This window comes from Pleurodeles waltl, chromosome 4_1 (genome assembly GCF_031143425.1).
Source record: "Pleurodeles waltl isolate 20211129_DDA chromosome 4_1, aPleWal1.hap1.20221129, whole genome shotgun sequence".
Taxonomy (NCBI): Eukaryota; Metazoa; Chordata; class Amphibia; order Caudata; family Salamandridae; genus Pleurodeles; species Pleurodeles waltl.
This window is the reverse complement of record NC_090442.1, coordinates 731,564,256-731,581,468: the sequence shown is the minus strand read 5'-3', so window position 1 is coordinate 731,581,468 and position 17,213 is coordinate 731,564,256. Positions and strand designations below refer to the sequence as shown.

The window sequence follows — 17,213 nt, the reverse complement described above, 5'->3', positions numbered from 1 at the left end:
CGTTCCGTTGACACCAATTTCCATTTCCATGCTTCAAACATTTATGAATGTGTCTGCATAGGGGCATAAATATTCACAGCGCTATAAATGGGCTGGTACTCACCGGTAATGAGTACTGGCACTTCTTTCCCCAACACCCTCGCCCCTAACAGTACCGGACCATTTCTACTATCGAGGAGAGTACCAGTACTCACTGCATCAGGTTGGCATTTCGGGCCACAAATAACCATATGAGCATGCGTCATATTCTACACTGAGGCACATTTTGCTCTGGCTTTCCCTCTCATCTTTGCCACTGCAGCAGGATGGTTAACAAAGAGCAATGGAATTCCACTGACAGAAGAGCACCTGCAAGAAGCAGGTTTGCCACAAGTACCAGTCAGACCCAATCTATCTGTGCCTAAAAAACATGTATGTGCCCTTGTGTAATGCAGCCACAGCTGCAGCACTTCACCCCAGTGCCCTACCTTCCACCTCTCAAAGGGCCTCATCCAATCATGAGTTCCAGTGGTGTCAAAGAAGAGTGGCAGCCAGCTAGTATTTACAATGGGGAGGTAGGAGAGGGGATATAATAACAATAAAAAAAGGCACCTACCTCAAAGATCTTCTCTCCTCGCGTCGTCTCTCCCAGCTCCGACACAGGGTGGTCACGGGACCCAGGAAGCTGCACAAGCCAATCCTGACACTGGTATCATGCTGATAACCAGCATGAAACCAGCATCAGGATTGGTGGGAGCAGGCTCTCTCAGTGCTCACTAGAGCGCTGGAGGCCTGTGTCATCTCTAACCCTGCTGTCTTAAGACAGCAGGGTTAGAGATGTTTAAAGTGCGCATGTCAGGCTGGCCGTCGCAAGACAGCTGGCCAAAGGAACATGCACACTTTAAAGAAGTGCACAGCTCCCTGCTGCCACTTGGCAGCAATTGCCACGCTCCGTCCTGACACTCGGTTCAGTTCCGTTTATTATCATTTTATTTTTCCATTACAGGGGTGGGGGGGCATTTTTTTGGCTTGTCCGCCCCGCCAAAGAATACATTCCTGCACTTTGCTCTGCCTCTGTTTGCAGCAGCTGCTGTCGGGCTGGGAGTGGTGTGGATCCGGCAGGTCTCTCTGTTCCTGCAGCTGACCCAGTGCGACAGCTGCCTCTCCTGGTGTAATGCAACTGGTGCTCATGTAAAGTGCTCCAATAACTTCAGAGCCAGTTTGCATTATATGAAATTGCATACAAAATACAGCACAGCACCCACCCTGACACCTCAAATTTGTTTTTTATTGATGCTGTACCAAACTGTATTTTAACAAGTAGTTGAATGCCATATCTTTACACAAGATCTCAGCCAAGGCAGATGACCGACTCACTAGTGCTTTGTAGCTACAGCTCCCAGAGTTGACAAACATGTTATATAAGCATTTGACCAGTGTGGGTTCTTGGGCACATCCTACACCAGAGATGTTTTAAGGCATGGTCAAAGTGGACGCTGGCCCAGGGCCCCAGCCTTTCAGGGGCCCTCTGATACAGTTAGTTATGTTCTGCAGAGAGTTTTGCCCTGATGACCTTGAATAATTCTTTAAACAGATTGTTTGAAATACCCTTTTCGTTTAATTTATTTCTAATGTGTGTGATGTGTTATAGTCTATTACATACATTTTGTAGAGACATTTTGTGTTTATGTGTCACGCAATATCCAGTAAAAAAAAAAGATTCATTTACATCAAAACTGGACCTTACATATGAGAAATGGGAGGGTGTTACTGAAATTATTGTCAGTGATATCACTGAGCTGCTGCTGTGTTACAATATTGAAAACACATGTCACTATCCATGAAATTAGATGTAAACACATTTAGAATCTGGAGCAGTGTGTCAGTGCACTGTGGGTGACCTGGTCAAGGAGGGCATGAAAGAGCTGAAACTGGATCATAAATTCAATACTATTGGAACAGGAGCCCCCAAAATACACCTGGGCCAAGGCCCCAAAAATCCTTAACATGTCCCTCTCCTACACACACAAAGCATGTGTAATGCAAGCACAGCTTTTTGGCCTCTGTTTGTAAAGAGGCTCACTTGTGAACTGGTGTAATGAATGGCATATCACCCTAGAATCATGAAGGTGGTGTCACTGCACTGTGCTGAGTTATTTAGTGAGGGTACAGAGGGTAGACTAGCAGTGGCACCAGAGGGTGCAGCGGTACCAGGGGGTAGAGATGTAGTACACTGAGGGCGCAGAAGCAGAGATGTCAGAGGACAGAGATGCAGACACTGAGGGTGCAGTGATGTGGAAAGGTAGAGATGCAGTGCACTGAGGGTGCAGAGATATCACAATGAGAAGAAACCCCCCCCTTCTAATCTATGTGGACATTTTTTTATGTCTGTTGTTAACTATCACTGCTGACCTTTTTGTAACACTTATTGGCAATTTCCAAGCTGCCAAATGCAGTCCCACAACTTTCAATTGTTGCTTTAGTTTTCAAGATCATTGTGCTTTCTGAATTTGTTGGTTTTTAAATAACCTGTGTCATATTAGATTAATAAACTTATTTTTTTGCAATTGATCTTATTCGACTGAGAATTGCAGGTTGTACTTTCATTAGACCAATGCCTCTGATAAAAATGGAGACCTGATAGTTACCTGTTCATTGATTGTATTGGTTGGTAGAATATCATTGTCTACTTTTCTTCTGTAAGCTGCCCATGGTAGTTAAAACTGTGTATAATATCGACATTTAAATGGGATTCATATACCGTTTGTGTAACATTTGAAAGAGAATGGTAAAGGTATCCTTAATAGATGCAAGGGCACCAACAATACATTACAGATTGAAGCAATTTGTCATCATTTGCAACCAAAGAAATTCCTGAGCCCTTTAAACGTTTGTTGTTAGCCCCACCCTTAGTCCCACCTCTAGCCCACCTCCTTGCCACACCCCCAGGCCAAACCTGAATTTGATGTGTACCTGTACAATTTCCCCCCATTTATAGCAGTGAATATTCATATATCTACCCCTTATGAACACAGTAGTAGCGTGTTGTGCAGGAGGTACATAAGAGAAGGCAGATTGATCGTTTTTTTTTTATATGGCTTCTACTCTCATTAGCCTGATTCAAATGTACTGATTATTAAAGTGAATATCAGTCTGGATTATCAAATCAGGGGTTCCTGTACAGTATGTGAGTGCTGCACGTCACTGCCCCATTGTCTTGAATGAAGAAAAAGCTACAGGAACTGCCCTGAAAACCTCATATGGAACCTAGGCATACTATTATAAAAAGTATCAATGTTCCAACGAGGCATCAATAAAGGAGCTGTAATCAGAATTTGCATAATATACTAAATAAGCCATGCAAGCAAGCACTGCAGGTACTGTAAGAACAAAACATTGAGCCTTGGAGAATGAGATAATACTATTTCATTCAAAAGTAATTCCAGCAATCATATATTGGTATGATTAGGAAGATGGAACAAAAGGTGTTCAGTGCAAAAAGTAATCACACGGTGAATCTATACAGTCATTTATATCACTCTGCACTGTCATCACTTTTTGCACTGATCAAGATTACAGAAACGTAAACACCCTTGTTTAAAGCAGCCCTTTTCCTTAATGCAACTGCTGGTGGGCAAGAGGTAGATGCTCCCATGTCTAGAATTTAAGTAAGACAAAGGGTCCCACTAAGGCCAATTGCCACAACATGATTAATATAAATCAAAAACAATATAGCTAGAAACATAATGTAAATCAACTTCAAATGTGAATAACTAAGATATTCATGTATAGGTTGAGGAGGATGTTTGCAGCAGGAGTTTTGTAACTTGCTTAATGAGGCTTGTTACCTCTGGCGGTTTCTCCACTGGTACACAAATAGATACTCGGTGAAACACTCATTGAATAACATCAACTTCTTGTGTCTTTCTCTTACTTGGATCGAGGCTTTTAGAGAAGGCTCTCTGTTTTTCTTTCAAAAATAGGCCAAAAAAAGGTGAAAGGAGGGCCACGAAATGAACACCTAAAACCCAATGACAATGTTCATCCAGTACTGCAAAATGGAATAATGAGCATCTGTTGCTAAGTTCAGAGTGAACTATATAATTCTGAACTTAGCAACAGATGCTCATTATTTTATTTTGCAGAACTGGAAGGACATTGTATTGTCCTCTGTGATGCAAAAAGTACTTCCAACCTCCTTGAAACTAGACATTGTAAGATCTTCAGTAAAGAGCCCGAATGAACACACTGAATGTAATGAAATTGAATGTCTTATCCATGGTATTCATAGCAGAAATCATAGAAAAGTGTGTTGCCAAACAATCAGGCTTCTGAGAGGGACATAGTATCAAAAATAATGTGCTCAACACCAATGATGATTTGTGTCAGATCCTTGATAAAGCTGAGGTATTAGTTCTGATTCTTTTGGGTCTCTTGGCAGCATCAAACAGTATACACCACAAAAGTCAGCTGAACAAATTTGGTAGCTTGTTTCGGCTGTGCTAACTGGAGCAGTGTCTCTATAAGATTTGGAAAAGTTGGTTCTGTTCTACACTGGTTCAATTCCTAACTGACTCACAAAAATCAGATGGTAAAAAACTCTCTGTGACCATCTCTCCCTTTTGCATTTGAAGTTCCACAAGGATAACTTAAGCACCTCAGGAAACTTTGCTCCAGGCTTAAAGTATCCTACCACCAATACATGGATGAAACTCAAAGCTATCCATGAATAAACCAGGAAGCAACCATCCTCATATCAAACAGTGTTTCACAAAAATACAAGATTGATGTCTCAGAAGAAGCGGACATCCCAAAAAACTGAATTCTCTATCATTGTTGAGCCGCAAAAAGGAAGCTCCTGGCAAGAGACATCCCACATCGTTGGCTAATACTATGAAATAAAGGACTATACCTAATCTTTAGGTTTCTCGCTCAGCAATAAGCTTAATGAACAAGTCACTTAACTCCTGTGATGCCTTATCTAGTAGTTTAACAATAAGTAATTGCACACGTGTGCAGATTATACAAAACAGTATATCAAACACCAAATATTAATTCAAAGAAATAATACAATTGTATCCAGAATAATGTCCTTTCTTGAATTTCAGAAACACAATTTATTCAAATGAAGTTTAACAATCTAAAGGTCCATGTGTGTGTCCTCATATAGAAAAAAGTCCCAAATCAAATAGTCTCTAATTCAATTTTTTTTAAAAATCATTTCAAGTTCCATTTAGTAATCCGAACATCTTCCAAAAGTCCAAAGTTAATCCATTCTACAGCTTTTATCCACTTGCTTGTCCGTCAACACGTGTTTCATCCGGGGAGTGCCCCTGGATTTCATCAGGACCTCCTTTCAAATACACTTAGGTTGTCTATCCAACTATTTTGCCAACCTGATATTCTGAGACATTGCAATGTGTTTAGCCGAACGCGACCCCCAACAGCCGGAGACGCGGTTACTGATATACACACAATACAAACAACAATAATTAAGTATAGCTAAACACATTGCAATGTCTCAGAATATCAGGTTGGCAAAATAGTTGGATAGACAACCTAAGTGTATTTGAAAGGAGGTCCTGAAGAAATCAAGGGCACTCCCCGGATGAAACACCTGTTGACGGACAAGCAAGTGGATAAAAGCTGCAGAATGGATTAACTTTGGACTTTTGGAAGATGTTCGGATTACTAAGTGGAACTTGAAATGATTTTTAAAAAAAATTTGAATTAGAGACTATTTGATTTGGGACTTTTTTCTATATGAGGACACACACATGGACCTTTAGATTCTTAAACTTCATTTGAATAAATTGTGTTTCTGAAATTCAAGAAAGGACATTATTCTGGATACAATTGTATTATTTCTTTGAATTAATATTTGGTGTTTCATATACTGTTTTGTATAATCTGTACACGTGTGCAATTACTTATTGTTAAAGTTTTGGATAACCATTGTGTTATCATGTGGGGGATTTAGAGGGTGAAACCTTAGTGTTTTTCACTGTGTAGTGTATTATAATATGGGTCTTTTGATTTGAGGGCAGGAGCGCTTATCACTCTATATTCACCCTCTTTTATATGTAGCCTTATCTAGTAGTACTCGATCTAGCCACAGATTCCTTAATTTTGAATTTTCCCCTGGTGTCAGACTAGATTCAGATCATTTTTTCTGAGCAGCACCTCTGCGTGCCCATAGGTTGTACTGATCAGCACCACGTGGCTTCATCCGCACTGGAAGTGATGTCTATATAGGCGCCACCCTACCACGCAGACATCTGTTTCTTTTTTGTGACTTTCCACGCCAGAAGCGCAGAGCCACTGCACCCACCCTGACACCTCGAATTTGCTTTATAATGTGGTAAGAACACTGAACACCGGTGTGGAACACTAGGACCCTAAATCTGCTTGCAGAGTGTGTGTGTTGGGTGGTGGGTGTGAGGGGGGAGGGTTAAGTAAGAAATTTGCAGTTAGACTGCCTCTACCAGATAAGGCATTACCGAAAGCATGTAACTTGTTCAGCTAACACAGACTTCTAACTGCAGATTCCTTACCTTTGAATAGTTAACAAAGCAATACCTCCCCCAGAAGATGGGTCTGCAATACAGATTTTAGACCAAAAAGTCCTTCAGAACCAAAAAGGCAAAATTCCCATGCCAACGGATCTGATTGTCTAGGCAGTAGTGCTTTGTGAACATGTGCAACAAGGCCCATGTTACTTCCTGACAGACTGTCCAGGACTGGAAGTCCGCGTGCTAACATAGGGGTTGTAGCTTTTGCTCTGGTGGATTGAGCATGCAAGCCCTCAGGGGGTTGCTTTTTGGCCAGTGCGTAGCAGACCTTAATGCAGAGCATGATCTAACGGGAAATGGTCTGATTCTGCACTGTCTTCCCCTCCTCATTGCTCCAACATACCCAACAAAGAGTTAAGTTGTCCAGCTGGAACTCTTCTGTACAGTCAAGGTAGAACAATATGGCTCTTTTTAGGACAAGACAGTGAAGTCGCTCCTCTTCTTTGGAATGATGTGGAGGAGCGTAAAAAGTAGGCAAGGTGATGGATTGGCCTACATGAAATGGGATCACGGCTTTAGGTAGATATGAGACCATAGTTCACAGATTCAGTTTGCCTGGGTAAATTGTCAGATATGAAGGCTTTGATCATAAGGTGGGAAGCTCACTGACCTGCTACATAAGATCCTCCCAAAGGGGCAGCCTGACTGAAGGACCCATGGCCATGCTCAACAGCTTGGGATACCAAACTGTTTGAGCACAGTCAGGATCCATAAGGATAACTTGGGCCCAGTCGTTCCTGATCTTGAGGACTCTGGGCAGGTGTTATATGGGCAGAAAGGCCTACAGGAGGCCTGAGCTTCACTCAAGATGAAAAGCGTCTCCAAGTGGGAACCCCCTTGGAAACTCCAGCGTACAGAACTGCTGACATCGCCCGTTCTTGGGGGTGGCGAACAGATTTAACCAAGGCTCTTCCCACTGCTGAAAGAATCCTTGCACCACTTCTGGATGGAGAGGCCATTCGTGATCAGCTAGGCATCTCTGGCTGAGTTTCTCTGCTCTGGGGTTCAGAGAGCCCACCAGATGTTGAACCACTAGGGATATTTTGCCCTGTTGCTCCAGCTGCTCCACGACCCCTCCCCACCCTGCTTGTTGCAGTACCACATGGTGGTGTTGATGTCCGTGAACACCTACACAAGCCTTACCTTGATGGAGGGTAGAAAGGCTTTCAAATGCCATCTGGATTGGCTGGTGCTCCAGTAGACTGATGTGGAGTCCGGATTCTGACAAAGACCAGATTAATCTGATTTCCACCTCTCCCAGATGGCCGCCCCATCCCATGAGTGACTCATCTGTCACTAGTGATAGATCTGTTTGGGGAAGCACAGGGGTCTCCCGCTGACTAAACAGCAGTTCGTTAGCCAGCACTGCAGACCTTGTGCAGTTCCATCGGAGATCTGGACCATTTCAGAGAGATTCCCCTGAAGTTGTGCCCTCTGGACCTTCAGGTCCCATAGCAGAGACTGCATATGCCAGTGGGCGTGTGTCACAAGCAGGATGCAAGGAGCTTCAAAGTCAGTCTCACCGAAATCCAGGATAGAGACTGAAACATTAGTATCATAGCCTGGATATCCTGGACACGCTGTTCATAAGGATAAGCCTGAAACTACACTGTGTTCAGAACAGCTCCGATGAAAGAGAGCGCCTGAGAGGGAATAAAGTGTGACTTCCGCACATTTATAGTGAACTGCAGTAAGTGGAGGATGTCTGACGTAATATGGAGGTGGGAGACAACAGCCTGTGGCAAGCCTGCCTTCAACTGCCAGTCGTTGAGATAGGGGAAGACTGGTACCCCTGATCTCTGCAGATGAGCTGCAACCACCGCCATCATCTTAGTGAACACGGGAGAGACTCTGGTAGGGCCAAAGGGTAGCACAGTGAAATGAAAGTGCTTGTGGACTACCATGAACCACAGGTAATGTCTGTGGGCAGGCAGGATAGGAAAATGGAAGTAAGCGTCCTGCAAGTTCAACGCTACCATTCAGTGTCCCGAGTCCAGGGCAGATGGGACTTGCATGAGCATTTTTAATGATTTCTTCTTGAGGAAGGTTGAGAGGGCACAGATCTAGAATAGGACCAAGACCTCTACCCTTTTTAGGCACTATAACGTAGCAGGAATACCAATCACAATCTACTTCTGGTATCAGCACCCTCTCTATGGCTCCCTTGGCCAAGAGAGCTGTCACTTCCTGGTGAAGAAAGGAAAGGTGATCCTCTGTCAGTCTTTCGGAAGCGGGTGGCATGGGTAGAAAGAAGGTCACGAAGAAAAGACAAGTTGAAGATCCCGCTGATTTGATGTTACAGACTGCCAGTGGGGCAGGAAATGGCGTATCCTGTTTTCCACTGGGTGCCCGTGATAGAATAAAGACAAACTAAAGGGGCTTGGAGGCTGCGACTGCCGGGGGAGTGGTGGACTGGCCCGACCTCTGGCTGCTTGACCCATGAGGTATGTGGGTAAACGTCTTGGGCATGCAACAGTGTGCACCGTGGTGGCTTTGTGGGTAAAGTCTCGGTTGGAAGCTCCTTCCGTGGCCAAGAAAAGAAAGACGGACTGGAGTTGGCGAGGCCCAAGTATCTAGCCGTAGCCCTACTGTCCTTCAAGGGCTCCAGTACCAAGTCCATCTTTGTCTCCACAAAGATGGGTGATATCAAAGGGTATGTCCATAAGCGATGCTTGGACATCCCCTGAAAAGCCAGTCGTCCTCCACCAGGCATGGCGTCATAAGGCCACCAACTATGAAACCACTCTACCTATTGAGTCAGTGGTGTCCAGTCCACATTGGATTGTGAACTTGGCTGCATCTCTCCCATGAGCAACTGCTTGGGAAAGTACAGCCCAGGCCACGTCCAGGACCACCAACATCTTGGAAGAGTACGGCCCGGGACTCCTCTGCAATCATTGGTAGCACCTGAGCAACTGTATCCCACAGTGCGTTGGAGTAGTGGCCCAAAACGCACACGTGTTCACGGACCACAGTGCCAGGTTGGTGGAAGAAAACAAAATATTTTCTAGGGTGTACAGCTGCTTGGATTCCCTGAACTGTGAGGAGGTAGGGAATGTGGCAGGATTTACAAGGGAAGTTTGGCCCACCAAGCTCTCTGAGGTCTGTGTTTTGGGTGAGGAAACTGGTGTTCCCTGGGGGGTGGCAGGGGGCAATTGTCCTGTTCACAGGAGCCCCTGTGCAGGGTTTGGACCAAGACCCTAGCAGAATGTCTGTAACGGCTTTGTTAAATGGAAGTAGTTCTGAGGGGGTGACTCCCGAAGTGCTCAATTTGTAAAAAATAAAAAATAAAATATTAATAAGTGCCAGTGCCCTTGTCAGGAGATCACTGCAGCTTGCACCAGCTTTTGCTCCTGCCAGTGCTGCCAATGACAGTACCAATGCAACCACTAACCATCACACTGTCACAAGTGTGACAATTCAGACTTTTCCAGGCACCCAAGGCTATAGTAATGCCTTGGGTGACATGTACAAGTCATTTAAATGTATATAGAATTTATAAACAACTGTTATTGTGCTTGTCTCTAAATTAGACAAACAGCGCCTCCATGTGGCAGGCTGTCGTAAGTGCTGGTCTCGAACACCAGAAACCACTGGCTCATATTAAGCACTGCACTTCTGGCTGAAGCACTTCTGTCAAGACTTTAGTTTTGACTGTCATTGAGGGCAGCTGAAGATCAAGGACCTCAACAGCCCTTCTCACCACCATTGCAAATGAAGTTTCCTCTGACATAGACACGGTAGGAAGACAGACCATGCCATTATCTAGAGAAATGTTCAGTCTACTGGTGTCCGCCAGATCCTCACATCAGTCTGAGATATGATTTAGGGGCTGGTATTTTTCAGACCCTTTCCATTCAAAGCCCGTAGGAATAGGGTTGAGATCAGATCTGGGAGATATGGTCCCATTTGGCACAGGGTCAGCGTCAGGCGATGACCCTCCTGCTCCGCGTTGGGGCCTCTATGAGCACTACGCACATTACTCCCAGCATGGATGACACCACCCGGAGCTGATCAATGCCACCTACTGGTGCGCAGAGGTACTGCTCACAATAAAACTTCTGGATTGAGTCTGATGTCTGGGAAAAATTCAAAGGTAAAGAATCTGCAGCTAGATGTCTCTATCAGATCTGGATCCTTACATCATAGCCAATGAAAACAACACTTACTAGCAGTTGTCACTATTGACATCAATCAAACTTCTTCCCAAAGAAGTATCTGAAACAAACTGCCCAAGCTCTGGTTATCGACTGAATTTACTATCAAAATTGTTGTAATAAATCCACCTCTCACTGAATTTACTATCAAAATTGTTGTAATAAATCCACCTCTCACACTGTCCCTTTCAAAGATGTTGAACATGCAGCTGCTGGATTGATCTCTTGAGCAATGAAATGTGACTTCAGTATGTTCTAAAACTTTTATTAGAGTTTATGAATAATACAAACTTACACGTAAGAGTACTGAATAGAAGTAAAACCGAAATATAGCGAATGATAAAAGTGTACATATTAATGATGAAATAGATCAGTATTATATAATGATAACGAATAATGAAAGAAAAACAATAAGCTATCTATCAAATTACAATAGTATCAGTACAAAGTGATATTAAATGGAACATTATATTACTTCTTTATGAAAGATTACGAAGTGTGAGAACATAGTCATCTAATAGTTTTCAGAACAATCCATGTTTATACGATGTATGAGTAGGATAAAAAGAGGACATCCTATCACCTTGTTTTATGAATATAATGAAATATGATTTGAGCTAAAAGCAAGATGTATATTCGGAAACACTATGTATTATGAAAAAAACAAGTATCTCTTGTCTGAAACACCTTCATCTTAAGCAGCTAAAGATTGATCTGTAATTCGCTCTTACTCCACCTCATACTGACCAGATAAGCAAAACCTTCCACTTAGAAAGCTAATTTTCAGTGTTTACATGTATCATATGGAATAATGCATTACAATAATTTAGATAAGGTTCATAATTCATCTCCTTCAAAAGCATGATTGAAGAAGCACCAGCTTTTGAAGTCTCTCTAAATGGATTCCAATCATATGATCCAAGGAGCCTGTGGAACCATATTACCATTCCCCTAACTTTCTGTGCTTCTATTCCGCTCATGGAATGCTATAAAGCTACCACTCCTCATTAAAACTCTCCTTTACCCGTTCTTCTGAGTGCATCTCTCTTCTTTGTCTAGCTCTTATGTATAAAATATTCCATTATACCTTTTTAAACAAACCTTCAACATCTCGAATCGCTATTTTAACAATAGGCCTCTGGTGAAGTTGTTGATTCCAATCTCTTACCTACTTATTGAATGGCACAACAGAAGCACTCCATTTACTGCACATTGTGTTGGGTATATTTCTTTTTGTGAAGTGTTCTTATATCCATTATAACTATGTCCACTCTTTTGAAAAAAATGCATATATAAATAGAAAAATATAAGGATCTAACTCCTATTGTGAGAATAGCCGTTGCTATCTCTTTTCCACAGAACCCAAGATGGAGCTTCACTAGTGTGTGCCACAGCCTGAAACAGCAGCTTCATAAAGCTTGCCCTGACAAGAAAAGAAAGAAAAGGAAAAAAGCATTTGCAATGCAGTATGTATCATATTTGCTTGAGTTAAAGCTACTGGTTTTGTAAATTCTTAACTGTACTTTTCTTGCCACATAAATTGCTCAACCCTGCCTCATAATTTGGTCTTTTCCTGCCACATAACTGCAGTGGCCCTGCATATACCTAAAGACATTTCATTTACCTTCTTTCGTACTGACATCACTTCCAGTGTCACTAAATGTCAGTTGCGCGTTGTTTATTAAAATTAGCCCCAGCACTATTTTTTAGAACTTATCCCAAAGATCTGAAGGAGGAACACAGCTCCCAGAATGCATTAGCTTTTTCAAGGCAAGCCCAGGACTAGAAACAGCGTGTCTGAAGCTGAGATGGAGTCATCTGATAACCTTACAAATGACAGACTTAAAAAGATATCTGTTTACTCTGGTTCTAACAGGAGAGAAATTGATTGAAATGACTAACATTCCTGGAATAAGGATCCTCATTATCACGCGCACAGCGTCACAAGGAAATTCTGAATATTGAAAAATACACATACCGGTTTGTTCAGTTTTTTCTTCCACCAGTAGATGGTGCCAGAGACGGTGCATTTTTATGTACACCTGCACTTACAATTGCACAAGAGTGAGTTGCTGCGCTGGTTTAAGTGGAATGGAAACAAGGAAAACACAGGCTTATATATTGTTAAACGAAAATAATGGCAAAAAAAAAAAAAAGAATGAAAGAGGATACCTTTGCTAGAGGAAATAACAAAGAGTTACTGCATCTACGGTGGTTACTGCGGTATTCGAAAAGAGCTTGTGACATGTTGCCTGAGCCATCTCTCAAGCAGGCAAAACCGAAACCAGACAGGAGGAGGGAGGCGGGCCATCACACCGGGTAACAGGAGGAAGCGTGACATAGTGTAATGGCCAACAAAAATGTTCTCTTAGTGAAATCCCCCAGGCGGGAACTTAGCACACAAAAGGAGGGATATTTAGCACAATCTACCAATAAAATGGAAGCGTTTAAGAGAAGCACAACAAAGAATGAATGGCAAGAGTGGGAGTGGTTAGAAGCCCACATTGAATACAACAGGTCTTGCAGACAGTGCTGCGTGCGGCCAAAGCTCAACCTAAAAAGGAGAAAGAGACGGTCCTGGGTGTGTTTCTAAGTAGACTGCTCTATCTGAGTTTTGCAGTTTTGTATTCTTCAAAGAATACATTGTCCATTGGAAACTGTCTTTAGCTGTACTTCAATTGAGTTATTCGGCCCAAGAACACAGTCTGTGTTAGTCATATCTCCTGCAAATTAAATGATTGCGGTATCCTACTAATACTATGTCAACACCAAACAACAAACCATACTGAGAGAGAAGTACACGTGTAGGTTTATATTACTATTATGTCAACATCTCAGGATGTCTCGGTATTGAAAGTTGGGTTAAATAGATGATATCATCGAAATTAAGTGCACAGAGATTGTGAACTATTCAGCAAAACTTGTTTAAGTGGGGTAACACTATTGATTCAGCTCAGTTGGTACAATTATCTTTAGTCTATTTTGGGTGCACACTGAAAAATGTTTTTCTCGAACAATGTCATATTTCATGTGCATTGGTCCTTAAATTGGGTAGAGGTTACTTTACCCAGGCAGAGAAAAAAGAGGATTATATAACTACATAGCTCTGACTCTTACCAATTTCTTCTGACTAAGTACTACACGGCTGTCGGTAGTTTATGTACAGAGCTGCGTAAGTTGTACCCATGAAACAACAGACACCAAGTAAAAACAGTCAAAAGGATACATACAGATATGAAGAGGCAAGGGGCTCAAGGCCAGGCCTTGGGAACACAATGTTTTAGTTGTTTCTGTTCACTCAATTTATTGTACTTCACAGTAGTTTGCACAAAGTTGGTCGCTGGACTCGTTCGTGCTAATTAGAGCATTGTCTACGTTGCCTCTTGCTGAGACCACGAATCGACCTAATTAGGCCTCAGCAGGCGATGCCAGCACAAACAGCAGCAGCACTCCCTATATTTATGCTCGAGTGATTGTGCAACTTCAACATTGCGAGTTTTAAGTGGACTTTTGGCAATGTTGAAATAAGCAACTATTAATGGATGGGTTAATCATTTTCAAACAGCGCACTTCAATATGGGAAGGGATCTGCGTTGGCTCTGCCATATTTTAGCTTGTGTACGTTGAATAAGCATATATCAGAACCTTGAGCTGTCCTGTCTTCTTTCACCTCCTATCCTGACTCCTTTGTTTATTTTCTTTATTAAAACAGCCAGGATTGTGACTAAGGCTAGGGCTTGCCTTGAAATTATAATGCTGATAAATTGTCATCACAGTCAATCACAGACATATTAGCACTAGGTATTATCGCTGTGGCTCAGTCTTGTTCACTCTTCTGGGACAAGGTTTATTAAGAGGTGATCTCAAAACTAAAGTGGGCCAAATGAGGGCCTGCACCCAGGTAGACATTGCCTAGACTGTGGACCTCCAGTCTCAGTGACAGGCCATGGTGGCCAAATAGATTTCAGAAGCAAAGGAAAGAGCATGGGAGAATCTACAAAAGAAAAAAAGGTAGTGGGCAAATAAAAAAGACAGTAAGCCCGAATAGACTAGATGGCACCTTATTTAGAGCCAGCAGCACTGAAGACAACCCACCAAATGCCAATCAGCCCTTGACAAATCCAGTGACTGACAGAGAATAATCACAGGGACCAAAGAGACACGGAACAGGATACTGACAACAGAAGGTGAACAAAGCAAAGCATGAGGTTGCTAGGTCTGGAATTGGATGCCAGTTTTTGTTGGCTTTGTCAGTGATTGTTTTGTCATGGTTTCAGTAAAACCTATTGTTGGGGGAGATGCTGGGCCCTCCCAGATATGAAAAAAATAAAAACATTGGCTAAAAGCACACAATGCCAAATGTGCCCGTGGCACTGAAGGGAGCTACTTTGTAAACAGGAATGCTGCTCTTATAAGAGCAGAATGAAATCACTCACAGTGAAGGTAGCGAATGGTTGTTGTGGGATGATTCACTGCCTCACGTTGCATGCTGTAATGGGCAGAAGAAAATGTGAATGACACAACAACAAACCAATGAATGAGCAGGGCTGTTTGAGGTATACAATTTTAGTAAAACCAAAATGTTTTGGCTCACCTCAGAGTTACAAAATCAAAACAAGAGGGAGCTAGAAGTTTTAAGATTGGGTTCTCACCACATTAAGTACATTGATTACATATGAATACCAAGCACTGGCAAAACCAATAGTCCTTGCCAAAGCAAAAGCTATTGGCTTTGGCAGTGTGTTTTAGCCATGTTGTACACCAGTGTGGCTGATGTTCAGCATTACTAAATGTTAGTGTTGTGGAGAATCGTACAGCAGAGTAGATTGTCGGAAAGTGTCATAAAGAGTTGTTGAGAGAAGTAGAGTAGGGGGAGTAGAGTGGAGCAGGATTCAGTGGCAGAGAGTGTTGTAGATTGCAGTGGTGCAGTGTCATAGAGTGGAGTGCAGTGGAGTGGGGTAAAGTAGATTTGATTGGATTGGGGTGGATTTGAGTGGGGTGGATTGGATTGGGTGGACTGACCTAGAGAGCGGTGGATTGGGCTGGGGTGAGGTGGATTGGAGTGGACTGGGGTGAGGTGGATTGGATTGGGCAGGGTGAATTGGAGTGGGTGGATTGCAGTATGGTTGTTTGGACTTGAGTGGGGTGGATTGGAGTGGGGTGGAATTGTGTGGGGTGGACTGGATTGGAGTGAGATTGGATTGAGTGGACGGATTGGATCGAGTGGGGCGGATTGGTGTCGGGTGGAAGGGACTGGAGTGGGGCAGGCTGGTGTGATTGGACTGGGGTGGATTGGGTGGATTCAAGTATTGGGTATTATTTGTACTGCATGAATATGTGTTGAGGAATAATTTCTGAAATTCCAAACAAGAAAGGAACTATGCCACTTACCAGAATTTAGAACAAAATAATCATCATCTTTTGAGAATAGCGCCCACAAGCAAAAACAAAACAAAAAATGTCTGCAAAGTGAGAAAAGAAGACTTTTCAAAATTAAAGAAAGTTAGCTACAGAAAAAAAAAGTTTGCAATTTTATTTGTCCTGCTTGCCGTGTTTTTGCCAGTGGGTTGACTTTTCCTGAATCCTGGGTTAAGTATAATTCAGGTCCCATTGTCTGCATTATATATGGGTTCACACTCTCGAGTCTGCTGTGTTCTGTTTGCAGGGCACAAAAAGTTAAAAAGGACAAAACAGTACCTCAATCATGTCGGGAGCAGCAGATGGGCACTGGTTACGATGAATCAATCAATGGCCGAGCTAAGATCAAGACTAGGTGAAGAGCCAGGTCTTCAGTTTATTTTGCAATTCGAGAACTGAGAAGACAGCTCTAATGTGCAGGAGTAGGTCGTCACAGGCCTTTAGAGCAAAGTAAAAGCCTCAGCCGCTGGCTCTGCGTTTGCAGGGGATGTGTGCGAGTAGGAGTTAAGCATAGGAGTCGGATAGGTACGTGAAGTTTATGCAGTTGTTGGGGTAGGTGGGACCAATATATTCAGTGACTATACTCATTATTCACAGCAATTAATACAATTCAACGGTATGACTATTAATGTGACTATACTATACCCTTTGAAATAGTCTGTTTTTCTCCTGCTGAAAGAAGTCCTGGCTAGGCTCCCGATTTGCTTGCGGTCTCCATACTACTCTTGCTGCATGAGTTGCCAAACGTAAACATGATGTACAAGTTAAACAGACTGTCGATTATTTCTTTTTGATCATCCTTTCATCATCAACTCTGCCATCATAATAGCCTTGCCTTTGAATACAGCAGTGCAAGAATATGTTTTACTGCTTGCAAAAAGTGTTTGGGTAAAGCAATTTGTTTAATCAAACCAGTTCCCAAGACCAGAGATTGTAGAAGCAAAGTGAGAGAAGCATGCATAACTAAACCTGATTTATTAGTGCCTGACATAGGCCGGGGCCTCAGTTCACAAGTAAGTCTGTCAAGTGCTTCAGCCCCCCCCCCCCTCCCCCAAATACCCAATCTATTTTCCAATCGTCCACAGTA

At 42.7% G+C, this 17,213-nt stretch overlaps 1 protein-coding gene across 1 annotated transcript in view; it reads right to left on the bottom strand.

Annotated features, from left to right (window-relative positions):
* The window catches only part of EXOC4 (exocyst complex component 4), a 1,633,445-nt gene that overhangs the window by 309,305 nt on the left and 1,306,927 nt on the right, over positions 1-17,213 (bottom strand). The gene's annotated exons all lie outside the window — the stretch shown is intronic.